Genomic DNA, 26,303 nt, shown 5'->3' with positions numbered 1-26,303 from the left:
TTAAGCTCTACGTAAAAGTGTTATGTGCATGGAGCTCAAGTCTGAATACAACACTGTAATATGGCACTTAAATACCAATTAAACCTCCTTGCAACATTTCTGTGAACACGCAGTATCCATCTGACTGCTTCTGAGCTTGTGTGGAAGAGCAGAGAGTACAATGTCCTCAGTCACTTCAATTTGATCAAATCTTGCCAACTTAGCAGATCAGGTCGGGACAAGGAGCTTACAGGGGTCCAATCATTATTTATTATTACTTTAAAGGTTTCTATTGTATGTTCGAACTCAAAAGCATATGAGTTCTGTACAAGAACATGACATACTAAAACGGTGTAATCATCAACCTTCAGTTACTATGACAAACCTAAAGAATAACCAATATCAGTTGAGAGAAAACTAATAAGACTTAAGGCCTCTAGTCCTTCTTTTTTATCTGTATGGAGAGAGGGGTACCTAGTTTGATTTTAAAGGGATCCTTACCCACCAGTTCCACTGGTTGCATGCTTCGTCTTTGGGTCCTCACCCAAAATACCTGCAGTTTTTGGGCGAACTCTACGCTGTTAATTAGCGGAGTTATTTGCTTGGGGTACAGCAGGATCTCAAATTAAAATTGTCTGGAGGTTTTCCCTGTTTGTTTGAAAAACGATTTATTCAGGATACCTTTGGCAAGGTTTAAAAGACATTGGGCCTGATTCTAACTTTGGAGGACGGTGTTAAACCGTCCCAAAAGTGGCGGATATACCACCTACCGTATTACGAGTCCATTATATCCTATGGAACTCGTAATACGGTAGGTGGTATATCCGCCACTTTTGGGACGGTTTAACACCGTCCTCCAAAGTTAGAATCAGGCCCAGATTGTTATCCTGAGAGGATGCAATGCATTCTAAGGTCAACATCCTTCGGTCATTAAGTGTTGCCCAAAGAGGTTGTTTGACTTTCTTCAGGCTAAGATTAAAGATCCCCAAATTATTTAATCTTACCTACCAAGCACTATTTGTGAAGTCCAATCATCAGTGGATTTTTCACATGCTTATATAATCAATGCCTCCGCAAACCATACATAGGGTCTTTCCCTCAATTGTGAGTCTGTTAAAATAGGTAAAGAGGGACATTTACTATAATTAAAAACTGACAACCAAGTCTATCGTGGTTATTCCTTGAACAGTTTTGCAATCCTATAGAAGTAAAGAGAGACATGTAATATAATTTAAAACGTATAACTACGTCTATTGTGATCATTCCTTGAACAGTTTTGCAATCCTAAATAATGGGGTAGGTGCTCATGCAACATCTTAGCCAGCTTTAATTATGGCACATGACAAGCACACACGGCCCTAGAGCTGAGGTGGGAACAATAGAGATGCATTTAAGCTGGTGCAATACACACTTGTGTATAAGATTATGCAATCATTTTAAATATATAGGCCCTCATTCTGACCCTGGCGGTCTTTGACCGCCAGGGCGGAGGACCGCGGGAGCACCGCCGACAGGCCGGCGGTGCTCCAATGGGGATTCCGACCGCGGCGGTAAAGCCGCGGTCGGACCGGCACCACTGGCGGGCTCCCGCCAGTGTACCGCCACCCCATTGAATCCGCCACGGAGGCGCAGCTTGCTGCACCGCCGCGGGGATTCCGACCCCCCCTACCGCCGTCCAGATCCCGGCGGTCCGACCGCTGGGATCCGGATGGCGGTAGGGGGGGTCGCGGGGCCCCTGGGGGCCCCTGCAGTGCCCATGCCACTGGCATGGGCATTGCAGGGGCCCCCGTAAGAGGGCCCCTACATGTATTTCACTGTCTGCTGCGCAGACAGTGAAATACGCGACGGGTGCAACTGCACCCGTCGCACAGCTTCCACTCCGCCGGCTCGATTCCGAGCCGGCTTCATCGTGGAAGCCCCTTTCCCGCTGGGCTGGCGGGCGGTCTGAAGGCGACCGCCCGCCAGCCCAGCGGGAAAGTCAGAATTACCGCCGCGGTCTTTCGACCGCGGAACGGTAATCTGACGGCGGGACTTTGGCGGGCGGCCTCCGCCGCCCGCCAAGGTCAGAATGAGGGCCATAGTCGTTGTTTAGTTCAGTAATGTAAAGGCCCCATATGGCCTTAGGGGTGGGAGGACCCTACAGTCACACTCTGAAACAAAAAGGCAGTGCAAATATGTTTGTTTTATTGATAGCCAGCATCAGTGATTTTTTTTTTATATATATGTGGACTAAGATGGTAAAATTAAGGTCGCTCCTCTTTTTTCACTGATTTACTTCATCAAGGGTTCGCACCTGCCGGAGGGCAAAAGGCCCCCCTAAAGCAATGCGTGTTAGGGATCGGCCACACAGGGTGGGTTTTAGAATCATTTCTGGGTCATGGGGTGTGTCAACAAACATGGCGATGTCACCACATCACGGGAGGAATTTATGTGTGTTGCCCGTAATTTAAAATAGAGTTATTGGGAGTGAAGTCTGTTAAGGTGTTAACATCGCTATGTTTTTTAGCCGGCAGATGTTGTCATCATGTATATCATTGGTTTATCTAAATTGTTATGTGAAACGAGAGTCACTATAAATAATAATAAGGGAGGGTTTTGAGCTGCTGTCACCTCCTGAATATCAATTAATCTGACCCCATCATCCAATTGTGTGTTTGACTATGTCAAATATAAAGCGTCTTCACTGTATGGCTTTTTGTTGCAATTGCTCTTAATGTTATTCCTATCGTGTGTTGCCCAAACAGTAGATCACAATGAGTGGATCTACCCTGGCTACAGCCCATTGCCACTGTAGATTGTGTTACCATCATCCTGAGTGATATTTAACAGGTCATCGATTATTCAGGATGTGCCCGATGGAATGTTATCATTCAGGCCCTCCTTATGAGTTGAAACCTATTGATCCAACACTGTTCTTTCTCAAAAAGTATCCTTTTAGGACTTTTAGCATTGTTGTCCAACGCTTCTATTATGATCCATTTTAAACCGTTTGTAGTGTGTTCCTTAGGCATGAAATGTTAAGCCATTTTTGTTGTGACCTTCTGACAATGCACAGTGCTGCGGTGCTCATCTATTCTTGTCTTCACTTTGGAGACCATTATGCCAATATAACGGAGATCTCAGGGCAAGGCATCATGCAGATTACCTGTTTAGAATTGAAATGGGTGTTTTCTGATGTGCCACACTACAGGTAATCCCAAATCAACTGTTCTGGTAGGGGTTGTCAAATGAAAGATACTGCAATGCCCACAGGGGTAATATCCTGTTACTTTAGAGAACCCTAGATGACTGTGCAAAGTGTTGTTGTTCATAACAGTTCTCGCTGGTCTAGTATGTACCGGGGGTCCTATAGACTCGCAGCTCATCTGTCTGAAAACATTTGGCACTCCTATGTATGTGGTCTTGTATACAAAATGTGCTAATTCTTTCTTATTATTTTCTATGCCATGTTGGCTGCTACAAAGGTTGTGATGCAAATATTCTTGTCCTCGTGAGAAAGGGCCTCTTTTGACATGGTTAGCCCCCCACGTTTGCCTGATATTTGATGTGTTTTCAAAGTTGTTAGTGCCAAGGTCCCCTGTTAACCAGGTTCCCTGGGACAGATCTCTTTCCCAAAACTACTGTGATGCACTGGCACAATTGGCAACACCTTTACCTGCCAAAATGATTCCCTAGTAAACGGTACTTAGGTACCCAGGGCATAGGATACTAAGGGTAGGCCCCAGATGGCAGCAGCACAGATTGTGCCACCCTCAGGTACCAAGCATCCAAGTGCACCAAGCACTGTCATTGCAGGCTGAGTGTCCTGGTGCAATCCTAAAATGCAAACATGACATGGCACACAGCCTGTGTGACCTGTCCACTACATACTCCATGCAATATAGGTAAACCACCCCTCAGACAGGCCTTTCAGCCCTAAGGAAGGGTGCACTATACTGCATGTGTCAGCATAAGTGCATGAGCAATATGCCCCTACTGTGTCCTTGACAAACCTGGGACATAGTATGTGTACTGTCGGGCCTGCAAACCTGGGTGTGCTCCAGCAAAGAAGTCTTAAGTCAATTACCTGTCTTTGCAGGGACCAAAGTTGTAACCTATAAGAATGTTTTATTGATACCATTGCTTTTTTACAATGACCAATGCTTGTTGGAACCAATGCTTGTTTAGGACACATGTTGCTCAAGCCTCCAGCATCCCTATGACTGGGTGTGGCTCCCTATGACTCAGACTGGGTGTGGATGGATGCAGCAGGTATTTAAACCACTCCCGGCTTGAATGAATTGCTTGCTGTAAAGGTCACTGGCTGCAGGGAAGGAGTCTCTGCTTCTCCAACTTTGATCTTCATGTTCAGTCCTGTATCCTGGATGCCGCTTCTGAGGAGTTGAAGAGATCAAGAGAATTGACTATTAAAAAGGTGGTAACGCGCTGTGTGTTCGAAAAGCATTTATTTGTGAAAACTTGACACTTGCTGACTTGATATTCAAAAGTCGGATTTTTCAGAGCGTGATGTGCTTAAGAAGGCACATCATTGGTGTTTAAGGTCACTGTGATGCTTGCCGCTAGTCACGCAATAATGCTTATCATTGTTGCTTACTATATATCGCAGAAAGGAAATTCTTTTGTGCAATTATCATAAAAACCATGTATTGTGAATACGTTTGTTATCGCTAAGTTTCATATTACATTTTCTTGATTGGTGCTGGTGATACGGAACATTCTGTGAATGGCATGACAGATTCATTGCTCTGCTCAACTTACGCTGTGATGTAACTGTGATAAAACCGACTGCTTGTGTTTTTGATATTAACCCTATGTTCCCAGAGTGTTACAAGTATTGCACTGTGATCCTTTGATATTAACCCTGCGTTCCCAGAGCAGTGCAAATATTGCACTGTGATCTTTTGGTATTAACCCTATGTTTCCAGAGTGATGCAAACTTTGCACTGTAATCTTGTGATATTAACCCTATGTTTTCAGTGTGTTCAAAAGACACCAAATGTGTGTTCCTTGGGATTCTAAGTACAGTGCGTAAATTAACCCATGAATGTCTGCAAACCAAATTACCTGAGAATTTGTAGTCATTATTTGTTACCTATTTAAATGTCTACGGAGTTGAGTGAGTCAGCATCTTAGGAAATTTCAGCAAAGTCATCAAACCAGATATACATGGAACTTAAAGTACATTTAGGTAGGCATTAATTAAGGTGATGTAGGATCAATCTGGGATCACAGTGGGAGTAGTCATAGATATTATGAGGTTAAAGGTTCTTATTTAATTACAGGTAATCCACATTGTTCCCCGGAAATTCCTAGAGAGAGGGAGAGCCATCTAAAGCGGGAAAGGGGAACTAACAGGTACACCCAGCTTGCACATAGTAGTCAGAGTCTAGTTTATACATGGTTACGAGTTATTAACTGTTTTAGCAAAATTTAATTTATCATAGGAAATTGCAGCTCTTCAAGGACCATCACCAGTCATTCGGATGTGGACCTGTGTCTCCAGTGTCTCTCTCTCTCTTTAATCCATCCCCTTCCAAACCTTTTTGACAAAGCTTGTGACAAACTTAGCCAGGGTGGAGAAGGTTGTTAAACAAATCAACTTATCGCCATAATTTTTAGGTGTCAGCAAATGTTCTCTGGTGCAATACGAGTCCCATTTCACTGACTGGTGCAATAAACAGCATATGTTCAAAGTTGTGTCTGATTCATAAAAGTTGAATGTAAGGAAGTGAGTGACAAAGGGACCTAGACTAGATTGTTGTAAGAAGGTTCTACTGTAGGTGGATTTCCTTACAAATAAGTTTATTTTTGTTTTAATAGTCAAATCAAGAAAAGTGATAGTAGAATTACTACTAGGATGTGTGAACTTGAGATAAATGGTAGCAAAATTGAGTAAGCAAATGAAATCTGTAAACTCTGTTTTTGTCCCTCACCAAGTCGTAGATATATCATTTATATTGTATTTCCTGATGAGAGATGTTTCCTGAGAGAATTCAATGAAGACAAAATAATAATGTTTCAAGATTGGCTACATACAACAGAGCAAGGTTGGGAGCCAAATAACTTCTGGATATGTCTTTTATTTGAAGGCAAAATTTATAATCAATTTGTAAATAGTTTATGTACACATCATGGAGATTTCTGCACAGAAAAGGAGAATTGGAGAGGCACAATCCAAGGTCTTAAGTCTGTGAATTATATTAATACATGAGAAGTACTATTGTAGTACTACTTTACGTACTACAAAATGCAGTTTGTGAATAGTCTGTATTTGTTGACATTACAAGTAGACAGATGTTTGAGTCAATATTAATTTGACACAATGAATTCTGACTGCTCTGGGTCGGAATTCATTAGGCATCATAATTAGCACCCAATTATGAGTTTTGTTTTCTCCCCGATAATGAGGAACGACATGGAAAATGTGATGCTTACCACATCAACATACACATGTCCTGGAAATTATCAGGCATTAGACACCCATCCCCAAAAAAGAAACTCACCTACATAAGATTTTGCACCAAAATTTGATATTAAACATAATGTGATTTGCGTTCTTAAACGTGTTTCTCTCCTGATGTTGCACCAAGTGTGGTTTTGCGTCTTATTCTGCTGTCAATTAAATTAATGTGAGGTCATACTGAGATACATCTTTTACACACACTGTAACATCTTACTACTGAATTAACTCTTGGCCATGAATGTTACCCTATAGCTCATTATGAGGACTGTGCCATGGTTAATCTGTTTCTCAATGTGCTATTTGTGTTATCGTACTGAGGACACAAACCTAAAAACAAAGAGGGGTTCACACCATCTCAGAAACTAGGAGACATCTAGATACTGTTCTATCTTGGTCTATGAAAAGCTCTCTAAGATACACACACTGATAGGCATCTTGGAAATCTTATGCAGTGATAAATACTGTAATATTAGGCTGGGCTCCATTAAGACTGAGGTACTGTTTTAATTGCTAAAAACAAAACCTGCAGAAGACATAACTAGCTGGACATAACTTACTGGACCCAAAAAAACCTATGGGGAACATTTACTATTCCAGGTTACCCTGACCATAAATGTGAGGAACACATCACACTCAATAAAAAAACAAATGGGAAGATCATGCCCCGTCCTTGGATATCAACCTCAGACTCTTCACAGTCTTGTTTAATACCCTCAAGTCCTTTCATTTGTCAAATATGGATAGGCTTGTAAGCTGTGTTACTTTGCCTACAATCTCTGCAATAGACAACACACTTAGATCACCCTCATCCTCTCACCATGTATTCTTTATCACAAAGACACCCCTCAGGTAATGATACATGAAAGCGTTGTTACCAGCATAAATCAATGTAGTCTGGACAGTAATTTGGAACAAAAATATTTCTTTGGAGTCCAGAATAGAGCCATGGACATCAAATGAAAACAGAAATCTGGATCACCCGCATAAGGTGATACGAAGTCTGCAGACCTCATTCTCCATCTCCCAAAAGTATGCTCACCCCAGGGACCTCCCTCTTGGCCCACCCATACTCACTTACCTCACCTGTCCCTGAAGAGCCCAGTATCAACAGAAACACCATTGATACAGAGAATTCCTCCCTGCACATTACCTTTAAGGAACCTCACATAGCCAAGCTCACAGGGCTAGATGTATCAAACATTTTTGCGATTGCAAATGGCCCAACAGGCCATTTGCAATCGCAAGAATGCATTTGGTATGTAACAAGTCCAATTTGCGGTTCGGTAACTTGTTACTGAATTGTAAATTGGATTTGCAACTACATACTGATTCGGTATTAGGAAGGGGCGTGTCAAGGGCGTCCCTTCCTAATACCGAATCGCAGATGTATGTATGATTGTTTTGTGACTGTGAATGCGGTAGCAAAACAATTACAGTTACCACCTTCTTCAAGTAGGTGGTAACACATTCGCAAAGGGGAAGGGGTTCCCATGGGATCTCTTCCCCTTTGTGAATACATGCGAAAACGTTTTTTTAAGAGCAGACAGTGGTCCCACGGACCACTGCCTACTCTTAAAAAATTAAAAGAAAACTTTTAATTTTTCATTTTTAAACACATCCCATTTTCCATTAAGGAAAACGGGCTGCATTAAAAAAAAAAAAAGATTGCTTTATTGAAAAGCAATCATAGACATGGTGGTCTGCTGAGCCCAGCAGGCCACCATTCCTGTGATTGTAGCCATTCGCAGTGGCTCACAAATTGTGACCTACCTAATGAATATTGATGCGGTAGGTCCATTTGCAAGCCTTTGTGAATCGCAGTATGAAACTCCTGGAGTTTCATACAGTCCAATAGCGATTACTTAATTGTGATTTGCAAAAAATCACAATTAGGTAATTGCTATTGGATAATATGATACATCTGGCCCACAGATCCTATTCCTCATTCAATTACTATATTTTCTGGAGTTACACATCTTAAGCACAAAGATTATCCTGCCCAAGCAACCTCAGGGTAATCAACTTGTTTCAAACCATTGACCATTCTCCTACTTACTACATCAAAGCTGGCCTTCTAAACTATACGGCTGCAGTCTCTAGTTCAACATTCATGTCTCACCTTATCTAAGACTTTGACCTTGATGCTCTCACACTCACAGAACCAAGGGGGCAAATTTAAGAGCCCCTAGCGCCTCCCTGCACCACATTAGTGTCATTTCTTTACGCTAATATGGCCCAACACGGCCAAAATCACTGCGCCAAATTTACAAAGTGGCAAAGGGGGCGTTCCTCCATCAGGGGGGCTGAAAAAATGGCACAAAGAAATCTAAGAACTTTCTTTGCTTAATTTTTTCGGCCCCTTTAACGCCTGCTCAGTGCACAATGGGCCTCAATGGGCTTTGCAGGATTAGCGTCAACATTTTTTACGCTAATTCTGCAAAGCTCCAAACTAACGTCAAAAATTCTGACGCTAGTTCCCTAACTAATGCCATGCTATGCCATATCTTAGATATGGGGCAAAGAAATGGTCCAGAAACAACAATAGAGAGGCTCTGTTAGGTTTGCATGTACACCCCTTGAAACCAAGGCCTATGTGGGTCATCACCTTTTGCCCCAATTCGATTGAAGTAACAAAATTTATCAAAAAACATTGGGACATTTTGAACACCAGTAATTTGAGATTGGAATCACCATTGTTTCATTTAGAAGAAATCAGAACTTCAGGATACACTGGTACATACACACTCATATAAAAGGAACGGAAATACCCAAACAACATTATGGGATCTCCCGTCCCCAAAAGGTAATCAACCACGTGGCAGTTGCGGTGATGTAGATTCACCAAGAAATGTAAAACAATTGATTTAGACCTGGCAAAAACATGGGTACTGAATCATATGACGAATTGTAACTCAAGTGATGTGATATATGTTCTAAAATGTCCGTGTAACCTTATGTATATAGGGATGACGACAAGAAAGGTTAAAAATATGAATCAATGAACATAGGAGCACCAAAGATGTGAAACACTAAGCTCACTTGTCACTATGCAGAATTGGGCCACACAGTAGATGGCATCACGTGGACAGTGACAGAGAAATTGGAACATAGGCATACTGACATGAGTAAGGCCCATCTCAAATATAAAAAGAGATGGGTATTCAGATTAAAAATGGATACACATGGGCTCAACAATGATATTCCATGGGGGACCCTCAACTATTGAACCTCTGGAGGGTTGAGGGTCCATGAACATATTGAATAGGGGTAAAGACCCAGTGTAAAAGAGACCATTAATTTTCTTGTTGTATGAGTTGCACTGTACTCAAGTGTGGAATTGGGTAACCAAAAATGAGCCCCATTCCCAAACTCCCAAGGGGCACCAGGATTGCTGAATCATATGTCATGGGGGGGCTATTGGGGAGAATATACAAGAACTGTTGTGAAAACAAGTGATTAATAGGAGCATGTACGATGGAATTTTTTTTTCCATGCAGACTATGAGCAAGAGGACTACCTGTTCCACAATGCATGTTGGTCTGTTGGTCGCACCCTGTTTGGAAATAAGTGGGGGAGGTGCACTCAATACACATATGTTGATCACTCACTAGATGGAGGGATGACATCCCATTGGGAATAACTAACCTAATTGTCTATTTGGACGAGGGAAGAATCCTTTCACCTTGCATATCAGCATCATTTTGCATAATTTTTATTTTTTTCCTGTCTGACTTCTTGGCATACGCCACACCCCGTGTACCAATGCGCTTAGGAAGCGTCACAATGCAGGCTCCCGGGGGCATGCAGGTCTCCCTGGTGTGCCCTTTGACATCAGGGACACAGGTACAGGCATTCCCTGTGCATGAATAATGTCTTACACCGTACGGAAATCCTCGAGGTGTGAGCTGCAGAGGTGGAGGCTGGCTGATCTAGGACTACTTTATACGATGAGCCACATAGGGTTGGAAGGGTTGGATTGACCATGTGACCCTCACCTATATGACGCAACAATTAAGGCAAAATGCCGGGGCTTCTAAATAAAACATGTCAGTCACTGCGATTGAGGAGACTAGGTCGGCTTTTCGACGAGGTGGGGTATGTAACTCACAGGCGTTCCTCCTTGGAGTAGTAAGTACTTAACTAATGGGAGATAAGCGACTTCACTAAGAGGGTTACAACTTGCAAAAAACTGTGAAAGTTCTATCCCTTGATAATATTCTCTTTAGCTGATTGAGGTCCTTTCATTTAGAGTGTGACTACAGGAGGTGCCTCCTTAGATCAGACCATGAGGCTAACAGGCCAACAAATATGGTTAATTTACATTTCAGTAATTTGATTGGAAGGAATAGTTCATCTTTTGGGGTAATCACATGTGTCTTTGTGGTGTAAACACATCTGTCATGTTGTCACAGACTTGTTGCATATGTGTGCCTCACTCCAACATGAGTGCCATGCAGTTGCATATTTCCTGTTTTTTAACAAAAGAATCAAGAGTCAAAGATAGTGTCATATATCTCTCATGGAAAGTTAGAGCCAAATAGTTTGACCCAATTAGGGTGTGATATATGTAACTCAATGAAGTCAAGTACCCTTCTTTTTCTTTTTTTAATTGTTGTATTGGTTTTAGAGGTCCGCTACCATTAGAATAGCAGAACATGCACAGTAGGTTAACTTTTTACATTTACCTCACCTTTCTACTCTTTAAGTAGTTTAGGCAGTGATTGAAGCCCTGATGAATGCCCAAGACCTTTATTAGACTACAATCTATATGGGCAGAAACATATAGACAGGCAATGTAGATAGGGACAGTGATTGGGCATAATACCCACTATGAACCCCAATGGGAATTCCTCTTTGTGGGACTTTTTAATTATGTCAAGGATACCGCCTTAGTAAATTAGGATGCTGTCCGTGGTTTATCATTAGACATTTTTAATAATATCTGTACCTGAGTTCCTTGTCCAGCTAGAAAATGTTTAAGAACTCCCTTAGGATAGCCCCACTTGAGGTTAAGTCTGCCCTGGTAGTGTCATCTTACCAGGGTGGGATGAGGTGGCCAATGATGAAGCATGTCACATTATGTGAGTGAGCCCACCTAATTAATTTCTTAGAGATCCCCACTACTTCTGGGGTGGAAGGGATACATTTGGTTTAAAGTTGTGAATCACAATGTGTTAGGCCAAATTCAGTTGGAGTGCCAGGCATTTGATTGTGTTGTCATGTATTGCGCTAGCATGGCATTTCATTAAGCCTCTTCTGATCCCCCCTATGTGTTAGAATGCTTTATTTTAGCTCCTGCTCTTAGCAGACTCTAAAAATGATGGGAAAATGGCACAGTGAAATCTTGTAGATTTCACTGTGCCATTTTCTCGGGCCTCCTTGTGCCGGAACGCACACTTTGCACACATTATGCCTGACGCAGGCATAATGTGGCGCAGGAGGGTGCAAGGTGGTGCAATGCATGCATTGTGCCACTTTGTAAATCTTGTGCAGCAAAAGTGCCTCCCTAACGCCACATTACCGTAAAACAAATTATGCTAATGTGGCGCAAGGAGGCTCTAAGGGCTTGTAAATATGCCCCTAAATTGTGCTCTATTGGTTCCCTGTTATGAAATGTTATCATTCAAGTATTTTATAAATTAAAAATTAATATGTGGAAAACGTGGATGTGATTTACAATATTACAGTAGAAAACATCTTTAACTGTTATTTTCAAATTCACATTTGTGATAATATTGAGCTCATAAGTGTAGCTGTATAAGCAAAGCCACTAAAGAGTCCTCTTTAGAGCACTTATTAGAAACTTAGGGGTATATTTACAAGAAAGAGGCGCAGCGGTCCTAATGTGCCACTTTTCTTGTGTCGCCCCTACCCCACCTAACGACACCATGGTTGCCCTGTATTTATAATACGGTGCACCATGGTGATCGTTAGGACAATAGCATCAACATTTTTTACACTACTGTGGCGCTTTGCTCCACAAGCATCCAAAATTTTGTCGCTAATGCAGCAAAGCACGGGGACGCCCATTGATTAAAATGGGTGTGCAATTGTAAAGCCTGCTCTGAGCAGGCGTTAAAATTGACATAAAAAATGGGGCAGTAAAATGTTGTTAATTTCACTGTGCCATTTTTTCGGGCCTCCCTGCCTTGGAACGCCCACCTTGCATACATTATGCCTGGCACAGGCATCAAGTTGCACAAGACTTTACAAAGTGATACAAGGGTTTACAAAGTGGCGCAATACAAGCATTGGGCCCCTTTGTAAATACTTTGCGGGAGTGAGGCCCCTTTAACGCCGCCTGAGCGTAAAAAAAAATGATGCTAGGGCAGCACAAGGTGGCGCTAGGGGCTTGTACGTATGTCCCTTAATATGACCACAAACTTCTGAGATGTTTTCATGTAAAACTGCAATCATGTCCCACGACAAGCTTTCAAAATGCATTCAAAAAAGTGAGTTTGATGAGGCTTAATTAGTGATAGACATCCAGATATATAACATAATATGAGAGCATTTGTTCTTAAAGAAAATTCAGTCCTTTCTTCGACTTGAAAGGAATCAATGCCTTCATTCCACATACTACATTCAAAATGGTTGCCCTTCAAGTTATTCTCCCATAGATCACTGCAGGAGACTTTTTTGCGTTTTTGGACCTAAAAGTTGCTTACCTGCATAAGTCAGTACACCGAGAGTCCCAGACGTTTCCTGTTTTTCCCTGCATTCTAGGACAGCATTACCAGTTTCAAGAAGTTCAATTAGGCCTTTCATCAGCACTGAGTGTTCACAAAAGTTCTTGTTCTTCTGGTCAGAATATTACATTCTATTGGCATTGCAATCTTCCCATTTTAGGATTGACTTTTGCACTTTTGTTTGAAAGGGTTTCAGGAATGTGCATCAAGTGGCTCAAATTGTACATACCTTCTGATTTGCGATCAGCTGGCTGAAATTCCAATTGATTTCATCATGGAACCTGAATTCATCAAGGCTGTGTTCAGCACTTATTTAGGAAAGGTCTTTTCTATGGGAAGCTGTTCAAAATGTCAAAATTACAGCTCCCAATATGGGACACCTCTTAAAATGCATAGCATGTTGCAAAATCAATATGATATACACCAGAATGAATGTACTATGTGTCAAAATAAATCTGATAGCTGCCAGAGTGAATCTGACTTGAACCAAAACAAATATGAAACCAGGCAAAGTGAATATGCTACTTAGTGATTATTATGAATAAATCACACTCAGAATTGAATAAGACATATACTGAAATATATATCAATCATACTGAAATAAATATGGCCCTCACTGTAAATAATAAAGCAATCACTGAAACACAAACAATATTTGTCAAAAAGAATGAGACATTTCTTGAAATGACTGATATATGCTAAGGCGAATATGACATACATTGGAATGAATATGACAGATTGAAATGAATATAAGGTACTGAAATGAAAATGCATTATTCTGAAAGGAATATAGGGCCAGATGTATCAAACAATTTTGCACTCGCAAACGCAAAATCGGCCGTTTGCGAGTGCAAAATAGTGGTCTGCAATGCATCAAAGGCATTCGCAGACCACAAAATAGAAATCGCAAAAATTGCGATTGTTTAGGTTGCGACCTGGATTTTGCAAATCACAATTTGCGATTTGCAAAATCCAGGTCGCAAGGCAATTCTGCAAAAAATCGCAAATTGCGATTTTTCGCAGAATGGTATTTTGCACATGCAAAATACCATGGTCTAAAACCAGGTGATAACCTGGTGCAAAATTAAAAAATGCAGTAAAACTGCATTTTTAAATGTAACATGTAAAGCACACATGCCCTTTTGGCATGCGTGTACTTTACATGTTAAAAAAAAAAAAATAGGGTGCAGGAGAGGGGGCCTTAGGCCCCCAGCACCCTGGCATTTTGCATTTCCAAAATTGCGATTTCTGGTTCAGAAATTGCAATTTTGGAAATGCAAAAAATTCGCAGATATGGGCCAAAAGGCCCATAGCTGCGAATGGGGACAGATTCTCTATTTGTGATTCGGTAATAGCATTTGCGATTTTTAAGAAATCGCTATTACCGAATCGCAAAAATCATACATACCTTTTTGCAATTCTGAAATAGCGATTTCTTAAAAATCGCTATTTAAGAATCGCAAATCGGTTGTATGATACATCTGGCCCATAGTGTGCAATGAACAGTACATTTATAAAAAAATTTAAATGTTGTTTGCATTGAAAGTAATATGATACACATTGACAGGATTATGATATGTGTTGCAATTGTTATTAGTCAATATCATGCATTAATATGAATGACACATCTATTGAAAGGAAGATGACACATGCTAAGAGGAATATGACATGCATTGAAATGAATGTGAGCACCTTTGAAATTAATTCAACATGCCTTAAACTGAATATGACGAATGCTGAAATTAAAATGAAACTTGTCAAAATGAATGTTATGCTTTGAAATCAATATGATACACATCAACATGAATATTGCATATATTGAAATGAATTTGACCTATGTTGAAATGGATATGACCCATGGTAAAATGATAATGTCAGGTGTTAAGATGAATATGACATCCATTGACACAAATATGCCATTCATTTAAAGTAATATGACGCATGTTAAGATGAATATGAACCACTTTCAAATTAATATGACATCTGGTGAAGTTGATATGACCCATATTAAAATTAATATGAGATTCATTAAAATTAATATGGCACTTATTGAAATGGATATGAAACTATGTGAGATAAATATAGCATGCTTTGAAATTAATAAAGCACATATCGAAATGAACACAAGTCAGGTGTAAATTAAAATGACCACTGTTTAAATAAATTGGCTTGCCTTGAATCAATGTTGATTTGCTTTAAAATTAACATTACACATTGAAATTAATAATACATATTCTGGAAGGATATAATCTGAACACAAATGTATTACCTAAAACAAATATACGTTTTCGACTATGTACAACATTTCATTTTTGCCGGCTTTCGGACTCTGAGCATTTTATCACTGCTGACCAGTGCTAAAGTGCAAGTGCTCTCTGTCTAAATTGTACTGATGATTGGTTTATATTTTTTTTACCAATAAGTCCCTAGCATAGTGCAACATGTGTGCCTAGGACTTGTAAATCAAATGCTACCTATGGGCCTGCAGCACGGATTGTGCCACCCACATGAGTAGTGCTGTAAACATGTTTAAGGCCTGCTACTGCAGTGTCTGTGTGGGCAGTTTTAAACTGCCATGTCAACCTGGCAAGTCCACCCGCTTGCCAAGCACAAACCTTCCCTTTTACTACATGTAAGGCACCCCCAAGGTAGGCCCAAGGCAGCCCCATGGGCAGGGTGCAGTGCATATCAAAGGTAGGACATATACTGGGGTATTTTACATGTCCTGATAATGAAATACTGCTAAAATCATTTTCCGCGATTGTAAGGCTTATCTCTCACACAAGGTAAAATGGGGATTGCCTTGAAATATCTTTTAACTGTCATTTCCCCTTTTGGAGAAGATGGAGCTATGGAGTTTGGCGTCTCTGAACTCACAATTTAAAAATACATATTTGGTGGAGTTGGTTTTCAAACTGTAATCAGTGGTGGGCCACGCATATCCTGATGGGTCTTCCTCAGTTAGAGTGCTGGAAGGAGCTGACATGTGCACCTGAAGAGGGCTGTGCCTGTCCTTACACAAAGCAGACTCCAACCCCCTGAAGTGTGTCTGGAGCCAAGGCAGGAAAGGCATGGTCTTGTGCACTACTGACACTTCTCTCTGAAGTTTTCCTACTTCAAAGGCAGAAATGGGTAAGAGGACTGGACCTCTGACTCCACAAATTTAGAATCCTTCTGGACTGAGGGCATTCTGCCAGGAAGAAGAGCTGGATGCTGTATGAGGGTCTGCCACTCTACCCATTGCTTTGCTGTGCTTGCCCACTGCTTTCTGCTTCTGTCCTGGGTTTGAAAGAACTGGGCTTTGTTTTCTACATCCTGCGTCTAAAGGTTCTCTAAAGGATTGGACTGAGCTTTCCTCCTATTAGGAAGTCTCAGGGATATCAAAGACTTCATCTGCCAGCACCTGGGCACTCTTGCTGAGAGTCATGACTTGCTAAGTGTTGCCAAATCCAGTTCCTGGACCCTTGGAAGTGAGTTCTGGTGCAACCAAGATGAAACCATGTACATTGACTCCAGAGCGACTTTGGATCAGTGCCTCTGTCTGACTCCGCTCAGCTGCCGAGACCCGAGCTGTGGTACCCACTGAGGGCAACGATGGAGACTGATGGTGCAGGCCCAACGCTACCGCAGCAACTGCAGAGTCCTGCCACAGCGTAAGTCCTGAGTGCAGTGTCACTGACGCCTGTAACACCCAACACCTATTCCACTGCAGTACTATTGGCCCCATGGTGTGATTGCGACTCCATGAAGTCGACGCCTCGTGTCTTGACCTGCTGGATTCATCAACCCCACCTTGTCGAAAGGAACGGATGCCTCGCCACCGATGCCACATCACCTCCCCTGCCATTGAAAGGAACTAATGGCACACACCCTCTGCCTTGCAGTAAGGAAAGCACCACCTCCCTTTCACGGTAGCAGTAGGAACAGACACTGCACTGACACCAGTGACCCTCACCTCCGTGACTCTATGCAAAGTCGTTGTTTCCTTATTTTCCATGGTACTGTACCTGGGGTCCATGTGACCCGTGACCAGCCACACTCCCACGCAAGTGGCGTCGGACTGTTGCAAATGACTCAATCTAGATGTTGTGATAGCCCCAGTTGGAGCTATTGTGATTCTAAGTGCGATACTAAGATTTAGGACCTAATTATGAGTTTGGTGGTCAGGCCACCAGACTGCCATGTTGGCGGTCCCAAAAAGATCACTGCGCTTGCAGTTCCCAGACCACCATATTATGATTCATACAGGCAGGACCGCCATCTGCCTAGCAAAAAAGGCAGACTGCCAGCAGCACTGTGGCTTGGATTTAGGTGGTCTGATCTCCAGTGCAATCAGCGCAGCAGCAAAACACCAAACCTATTACAAACTCACAGTTGCTGTAGCAGTCAGCCAGTGGTGGTCGACCACTGTGGTCTGGCTTCAGCAAAGTAACAGACAAGTGCACTCTGGATGAATTCAAAAACAACACAGCTGACACACATTGGCTAAGCTGACGCACCTGCAAAGGACGCTATAAAACACACAGGCCACAATCTTTTGTATTTCCACTCCAGCATAGCAAGACAGACCACACATCCTTTCGTCCATTTTTTGTCATAAGGCAGACCTTTTTTCCCCTATCCCATTTTACACCTTTCACACTCATCCTTTTTTCCCCATATTCACTTGTCTTGTTCAGTTAGTCACAGTCACCCTCTTTAATTTCCAGGCATGTCATGGGCCAAAAAACCATGATTTTCAGAGGATGAGTTGAGAGTCAAGGGGGATGAAATCATTATAGTAGAGTCACAAATGTTAGCAGCCCAAGTCCAGCACACTCCTCTCAGTAATAAAATGAAAAGATGTGACTGGATATTTGACAGAGTGAATGCTGTAGACACCACCCTGCGCACAAAGGAGGAGATTAGGAAGAGGTGGAACAACCTCAGGGGCAAGGTCAGTTCCATGATCTCCAGGCAGTAGGTGGAGGCCAAGAAGATTGCTAGCGGCCCTCTCATTGCCCTTTTAGGACTCCTTCCATGGCAGGCCATCCTGCATCCTCAGGGCTTGACAGGAATAACTGCAGGAGTGGAGTCTGGTAAGTCACACACAAATAATGTCACAATACTGCAATACCATGTTTAGCTGTTGCCACTGTCTTGTTCATGTACTTCAACAAAATTCAATGCCCAGAGAATCTGAGTTGTAACACTGTCAGTCTGTATATTTGGATCCAACATCACAGCTACCAAGGCCCATCACATGCCATATGTTAGAATGGTGTTTTAAACTCTCTGAACCACACATTCCAGGATTCATTGTATGTCCCAAATGTAAACGTATGCTGAAACCTAAATGCAGCCTACATACAGATATGTAATACTAAACATTAGTTACGTTTTGGGGAGTAGAGAGAGTGACCTGACCACAACTCCCAGGAGGCGCTGTTCCAGTAGCTCTAAACACCAGTTCAGTGGTCACTTGTCCAAATACCCTTGTTTGTGAACTCTCAATTGTAGTGTGCTCACAAAGGAGGATACAATTTGTCAAGTGTGTGTAGTATAGGGAGTGACCGGACTACAACTTCCAGGAGGTCCTGTTCCAGTAACTTCAAACACCAGCCCAGTGGTCACTTTTCCAATTACCCTAGTTGGTAAACTCTCAATTAAGGTGTACTCACCTTTGAGTATAACATCTGTCAAGTGTGTATAGTAGGGGGAGTGACCGGACTGCAGCTCCCAGGAGGCCCTGTTTCAGTAACTTCAAATACCAGCTGAATAATTACTTGTCCCATTACCCCTGTTTGTGAACTCTCCATTGATATGTACTCACCTGGGAGGATACCATTTGTCAAGTGTGTGTAGTAGAGGGATTTACCTGACTGCAACTCCCAGGAGTCACTGTTTCAGTACAATAAGTAGAAAGTATACCTCTCTCCTATGGATATGAAGAGACAGCTTAATCTAACACAGAAAACCCTTTAATGATATATAAAATATTTGTATTTTATTATTTTTTTAATGATCAAACCATAAATAAATATGCATGAATCTTCTAATGCGTACAAAATATTTAATCCAAAAGATACATAAAACTCCCCCTTGACCAAATCCTAACACACAACAAATATTCAAACATCCGACAAACATATAGACAACACCAAGACACCAGAATCACAAAAAATAGCACATATATACATATCTAAAAAAATAATTGATAAATCATAAATCTTATCTCAAAATAGATATCAATCTCATGTATAGATCATAATAGAAAACAAATTAATGTGTAATTAATCTCCACATCGTCTCCAATATAAAAGTCAAACAGAGTCCATGCAACCAATATAAATAAGTATCTCAGAAATCAATGTTCATAGTCTCAGTTTGAATTCCCACTGATGAGACTCAATCCGGTTCATCTTAGTAGTAAGGTTATTTTTTAGAAATGTTACCTTATCTGTTTATGAGTCGTCATTCACTGTTTCAGTAACCAGAGTGATCTGACTGCAAAGCACAATAGGCCCTATTTCAGTAACTACAAAAACACCAGTCCAGTGGTCACTTGTCCAAATACACTCATTTTTGAACTCTCAATTGAAGTGTAATCTCCTAGGAGTGATGAAGATACACATCATGCTCAAATCAAAGAAGTGTGTGTCTACCTAGCTCCATCTTGACTTGCTAACCCAAGATGAAACTATTGAGGACAGGGATGACACTTTACCAAGTGTGTACAAGTATTCCTAAGGCCTCAAGATGCATCACCAGATTGGCATTGGCAGCAGACACATTGACATAGCACTGTGTACACAATGACTCCTGTCACATATACAACAAAGTCTTGGGTTTGCTTGCATCTCACTCAACTAGGCCTCTAAATGGTCAAAGTCATATCTTGCGTCTCCACTGTGTTGGCTGCACTGGTGGTAAAATGTCATTTTCAGGCCATCTTCCAAAGTGCAAGTGATCTGCACATCTCATTAGCTGCTTGAGTCAAATTGTGTTGCCATGCTTCATACATGTCATGTCAAATCACCCAATACCATGATTACTTGGCACAATTTGATTACCTACAACTTAACTTTGTCCAAGGTCACTGCTTACTGTAACACAAAACCTTTGGAGGTAAATGTCACAATTCAACAAGTAACAATGGATGTTTTTAATTAAAAGGTGGATCTGCCGGTAGGCATACTGAGGTCACAGAAAAGACTACTACCTCCCCTAGATGAAGCCCTGAGTGATGCCAACACTCCTGGACTTGTGGATGTGGAGGATGGTTCTGGCCCATCTGGGCAACCTTGCCAGACGGCAACAGTGAGTCTCACTGCGCCCACAACATCACCTCGAGCCCTGTTCCTTCAACATCACAGGGAACCATTTACACCCCCACCAACATGTGTAACTAGCACAGTTTTCAGCAACTTGTGCCCCCCCCAATCCTGGATCCTGAGATGCAGCGCAAAACTTTGGACAATTAGGGTCCATTAACAAGTTGGAGAGGTCACCTTGTGGGTAGGGTACATGGGAGGGATGCTGTGGGCCAGTGGGGTGAGGCCACTAGGGCTGTTCTTGGCCAGGACAACTTCAGCCATGTCTTGGGGGTCTATCAGGAGTCCCAAGGAGTGATGGGCTAGGTGTTTACTGAACTCTGGGAAATACAGAGGGACATGCACAGGGATGTGCATGAACAGATGGATGCCCACAATTCCAACATGGCCTCCCTAACAGGGGTGTTGAGGGACATGCACACAACCCCAAGTAGCGCTTTTCAGAACTAATCTTCTCCTGCCTTTGGCTCATCAACAACAGGCTCATCAACATCAGCGTCAGCCACAGGAAGGGAGGCCCTGCCAGAGGAACAACCAGTCACTGACAACCCTGCCTCTATAGCAGCTGATGGCCTGCTGATTTTGCTTTGATATTTAGCCATGTACCTATGTCAGATCATGGGAAACATACAATGATACTCCAAGGTACTTGTTTAATATGGCTATGTTGCATGTACACAGTTTCAAGCTCAGGATTACAACCATCCCACACTAACACTTACATACAATGTCTGGTCAAACTAAACAATATATTACAGTGTTCAGCACATAGGCTGTCAATATGTCTGAACTCTTGTAAATCATAAATGATTGATGTTGTGGAGCACTTAGCATGCCACAGTGATCTGACACACTTTCCTGGGACAGTAGAGGAGGGCTCCACCAGTCCTGTTCAGATAATGGAATATAACCAAGGACGGTTTGGATATGCTAAGTCTCCTATTAAGGAAGGGGACAAAAGTGCAACAATGAGTCACTCACTTCATGATTGTAGCACCTGACATTGGTCACACACAATCAGTACAGATTTGACTTACCAACCAGTCAGGCTCTCTCTAGTTGCAGTTGTGAAATCAGCTGGGTTATGGTGCCATTCTGCATTACCAGGGAATCATGGGCTGATCCAGGAAAACAGGCACACACATTTTAGATGTAGAGATCCACCAAACAGACAACTTGCACGTTGATGGAATGGACATTTTTTCTGTTGCAATAGACATCAATGGCCCCCACTACATGTGGGATGCGGGCAAAACCTTAGAAGTCAGCCTTCACATTGCTTAAATCTTCACGTCAAGGGAACATGACATAGCTGTCTATATGTTTCAACATTGCTGATAGGAAATCTTTCAACACCAGACTGAACATAGGTTGGGATATACCACCAGATAGGGCCACTGTATGTTGGAAGGCCCCTATTTCCAGGAAGTGGAATATTGAACTGACTTGTACAATGGGTGGTATGCATTATGGATTACTGTTAGCAGGCATTAGTTCTGGCTCCAGCTGATGGCATAAATCCACTATTGTTTGCCTATTTAGGTGGTAGAGTTGGATGACGTGGCATTCCTCCATGGTCGGAAGGTCTGGCAATGGGCAGTAGACGGGAGGTTGAAAATACTTATTTTGTTTTTTTGATGCATATAACAGGGCATATGCAGTCTTTTAAGCTGCCAAAATGGCGGATGCCTGATGTACTCCACTAGACATCAGAAACCGACCACGGCCAGCGGCGGACGTCATCTGCGCGGTAGGTGGTTTCAAACAGCGGCAGACACAGCCATAGGCTAACAAGATTGCCTGTGGTGGTAGCTGCCCAATGGCTATGTCCTTCGATGGTGATGACCGCGTATGTGGCATAAGTGAAAGCCATGTTGTGCAAAATCAACCACTTGACTCCTGACACTGCTGCGGCAACACCTCCACCACTTCAGCTGTTGTGTGCCACTTCTGGGACCAATCATGCCACGTTAAGCAGGTGAAAGGACCACTGCTTTCTCTGCAGAGGAGCTGGAGAGGCTTGTGAGCAAGGTTCTTCCCCTGTATGGTCCCCTCTACTGCTCACCAGAGAAGCAGGTAAGTACCTCACAATTGACTCTGTTCAACACCTTCCTTTCCCTCCTCACAGGGTACAAAGTGCCCCTGTGTGCCAGTTAAACTTCTTGTGTGCCTGTTGTGGCAGTCTGTGTGGCACCAATGGGATGTAAATAGTGCCGGTATTGGATACCAGTACTATATGTTGTGCTCATTCTCATTGCATTGTGTGATGTTTTTTTGGGGCCCTAGATCCTCCTTGTGTTAGATGCACATAGCTAGGCAAGGAGACTTTACTGCCATCCAGTGACTTTTTTTGGTTTATGATGGCTATAAATGTTAAGACAGTATGTATGTGCATGACAGCATGAGCCATGGATGCATCTTGTCTGAGTCATTGAGGATTTGCAATCAATGTATATTGTGCCACAGATCGTTCACCCCACATCTGGCCTTGCCAAACCTTTGTCTGGAAGGCATATCATGATTCACTGTGCCCTTCAGGTTGCCCCACAAGCCGCATTGCTGATGGCCACATTATGTACTGTCATGCATGGAAGTGATGGAAATGTGAGTGTCATGTAGGTTCTGTATGCTCAGCCTGCAGAAATCAGTGCCTGTCAAATGTATCTCCCAATATGAGAGATACTCCAGGCTGTGGGAGAGTCACTGTAGCTATGCAACTGTGGCACTGTGCCCACTTCCTGTAGACATGCAGATCCTGTCAGGTGGCCAATATGAGGCTCTAGTGGAAGAACTTGCCCTGAACGCCTCAGTCCATTGACTGGATTAGGAATGGATACTGAAGTAAATCCCTGAACTAGCCCATATGTTCATTTTGCATCATTGTCAATGTGTGTCTTTGACTCATGACAGGTCCCTTTCTACCATAGCTCTGCTGTCACCTTCACGGAAGTCATATTTGTCCTTTACAGGCTTAGAGTGCAAATTACAGACTCACTGTGCAGACAGTGTGTAGATACCTTTGGGGGCGATGACGTGTGATTCAATAGCTTGGTTACATAGCAGAAATTGTACAATGCATACCTTTGTATGTTGGATGCTGTCTCTGTAGGTTAGAAACATATGTTTAAAGGAGTATGCATTTGGTAGGCCACATGTCCACACATGCACAGGGAAGATACTTTCCGTGCCCACCATGCCAGCCCTTTCATTGTCACTCAAGTGTAAGGGTGAAGTCTGTACTATGATAGTTGCCTGTCGGACTGTATGCATTGAGTCAATGTTGCAGAGTGTAAATGTGTTTGTCCAGTCAGGCCTAAGTAGTGTATCCTTCAGAAACCACATTGCTGTGTGGTGTTTCATTGTGGCTCACATCACAGTACATGTTGCTGGAGCATCGAATACCTGATGTCATTAGGCCTGCTTAGTCATTGTAGGCCTTGAGCAGGGTAGCGGGTTAGTCTGCAGATGAATCCAAAAGTGTGTAGTCATGTCCCTGTACTTATTGGTGTTTCTGATGTGTGGGACACAACCATTTGAGCAAAAAGTGTGTTTGTAATTGCTTGATTTGTCTCTTGCATCTATATAGGTAAACACCCATCAAAAGAAGGAGATTTGGAGAGCCATCACCCAGGAGGTGCAGACCCTGGGGGACCATAGCCGGCAAAGCGCCCACTCTTTCAAGAGGTGGAAGGACCTGAGGTGCTGGGTAGAAGATCTCAGAGATTCAGCTGGGGCTGCCTTCCCAAAGTGAGCAGGCACACCTCAAAGCATGACCCCCCCAGGGGCCCACATTGGAGCAGTAGCATACCCGGACCTTGATGGGCATTTGTAGGGAGCACAGCAGCCAAATGAGCATAGGATATATTACTGCCTGCCACACAGACAAGTTAATGTGTTAGGTTCTGACATCTCCCCCTGATGACTAAGGATGGACCACGTGTGATACACAAGACGAGTAACTGTTTGTGTAGATATATAATTTAGTGCATATTGATGTGCCTTGCCTAGTAGCCCAGGGACCTAGGACACAACTGAGTACAATCCACAAAACAATTGCTCTCCATGGACAACACATTGCTTTGTACAGTGATCAATCAAGGAAGGTTTGTTGTTGTAGTGGGTCTAAATTCTGTGCAACAGACCACTACTCCTCAGTGTTACAGTCCAAAGAAAAAGAAGTGATGGATCACTTTCCTCAGCCATGTGTCTGGTCAAATGAGTAAATTGGCACCTGCTACCCAGAGGCTGCTTGTTTTCAGTGTGTGATGAGTGCTGTGCCTCACTACTGTCTGACATGTGAAGGTGGCATCACACATGTGAAATAATGCATTGTTCTTTAGGTGCAGCTAACGATCAAAACTTTCCCTCGGTAAGTGGGAATGTCCATTGACATGATTTATGGCCCATCACTGTTTCCAAAATTCCTTGTTCCAACATGTTAGCATGTGTCCCATTCTCTTTGAACAAAATGTGTATACTGCTGTTTCATGCTTCATCTACCTCTGTTCACGGGAAGATTTATGTATTCCCTCACCTATAGTTGCATGCCAACCTGTCTTTGGAATTGGACATATGCAGTGGGGCTACATTTTATGTGGTGCTACAAACAGGAGTGTGTCACCATTGATTGTTGGCTCACACATACCCTCACAGCATGTCATTTGGCATGTACAACTGCAGTAACTGTGAGAGACATGACATGTAGGACTAGAGGTTTTAGACACAATGTCCATTTCCATGCCATTGATGTGGCATCAAGTGGCAAAGTGCACTGCACATGTGCAATGGGAAAGATTTGTTACCTGACTGTTGGCACACATCATGGAGTGGCTTGCAGTTATATTGGAATCACATGTGGTTGGGTAGAACCATTCATCCACGTACATCTGGGTTTGCAGGACCAATTGGAGACAGTGATGTAGCTTCCCATTGGGCAACATGTCCAGGGCCTTCTAAAGTGCTTGTAAATCGCTGGGCCTCTCCAATATACAAAGAACTAATGGCTTCTACTGATGCAATCAGAGTTTGTCATTGTAAGGGATGCCATATAGTAGTGTTGATTTTCCTGTGACTAGCTGTTTCATTGTGTTATGTATTTTAGCAACATATCTCCCTGTCAATTTGCACATTTTGACTACAGTGTACATTTCCATGACAAATATGTAGTATATCTGAACAACATTAGTACTACCTCCATGACTCAGTATTTCCATGTCACCTTCTTCAGGATACTGTACTGCTGTCAGCAACATGGCAGGATTTGGAGCATCATTTCTTATTGTTGTGTTATTGTGTATGTGACAAATAGATGTCTGCGTGACCTTGTGTGGGATCTGTTGGAATGAACTTGGCATTGGCCTACTATTGTATGAAAACAGGTATGCTCCATTAGGCAAAGCATTGAAGGTGATGTGGTCTCCTACTTGTTCAATGGTTATTGTGATTGAACAAATTCACCCATGCAATTGGAGATCTGAGACCTGATTTTCCTGTGGGCAACCGTTGACAGTTCATGTAGCATGCATGCATGTGGTATGTTTCATGTAGGAGCCACCTTGAAGTAGATTGTTGCAGGGGCCTACTTGACATCATGGTACTGTTTGTAAATCACAGCTTTTATTCAAGTGTTTTCAGGAACATGTGGAGACCTTTTTTCCCCTTTGCAGCATCATCCCAGGCAAGCGAAGGAGACAGGGCGAAACCAAGTGGGAAAGCATCTGTCCACGGTACCTCCAGTCATGACACCACTGACACGGAGGGACCCAGTGGCCCGGAAGGTGAGAGGAATGCCACCGAGGGCACAGGATCCACCTTGTCATCTTTAGATTCTACATCCAATGGCCATTCCCTAGTGGTAGG

Source organism: Pleurodeles waltl, chromosome 3_1, assembly GCF_031143425.1.
Source record: "Pleurodeles waltl isolate 20211129_DDA chromosome 3_1, aPleWal1.hap1.20221129, whole genome shotgun sequence".
In the NCBI taxonomy this organism is placed as follows: Eukaryota; Metazoa; Chordata; class Amphibia; order Caudata; family Salamandridae; genus Pleurodeles; species Pleurodeles waltl.
The sequence above is the reverse complement of the archived record's forward strand: the minus strand, read 5'-3'. Positions refer to the sequence as shown.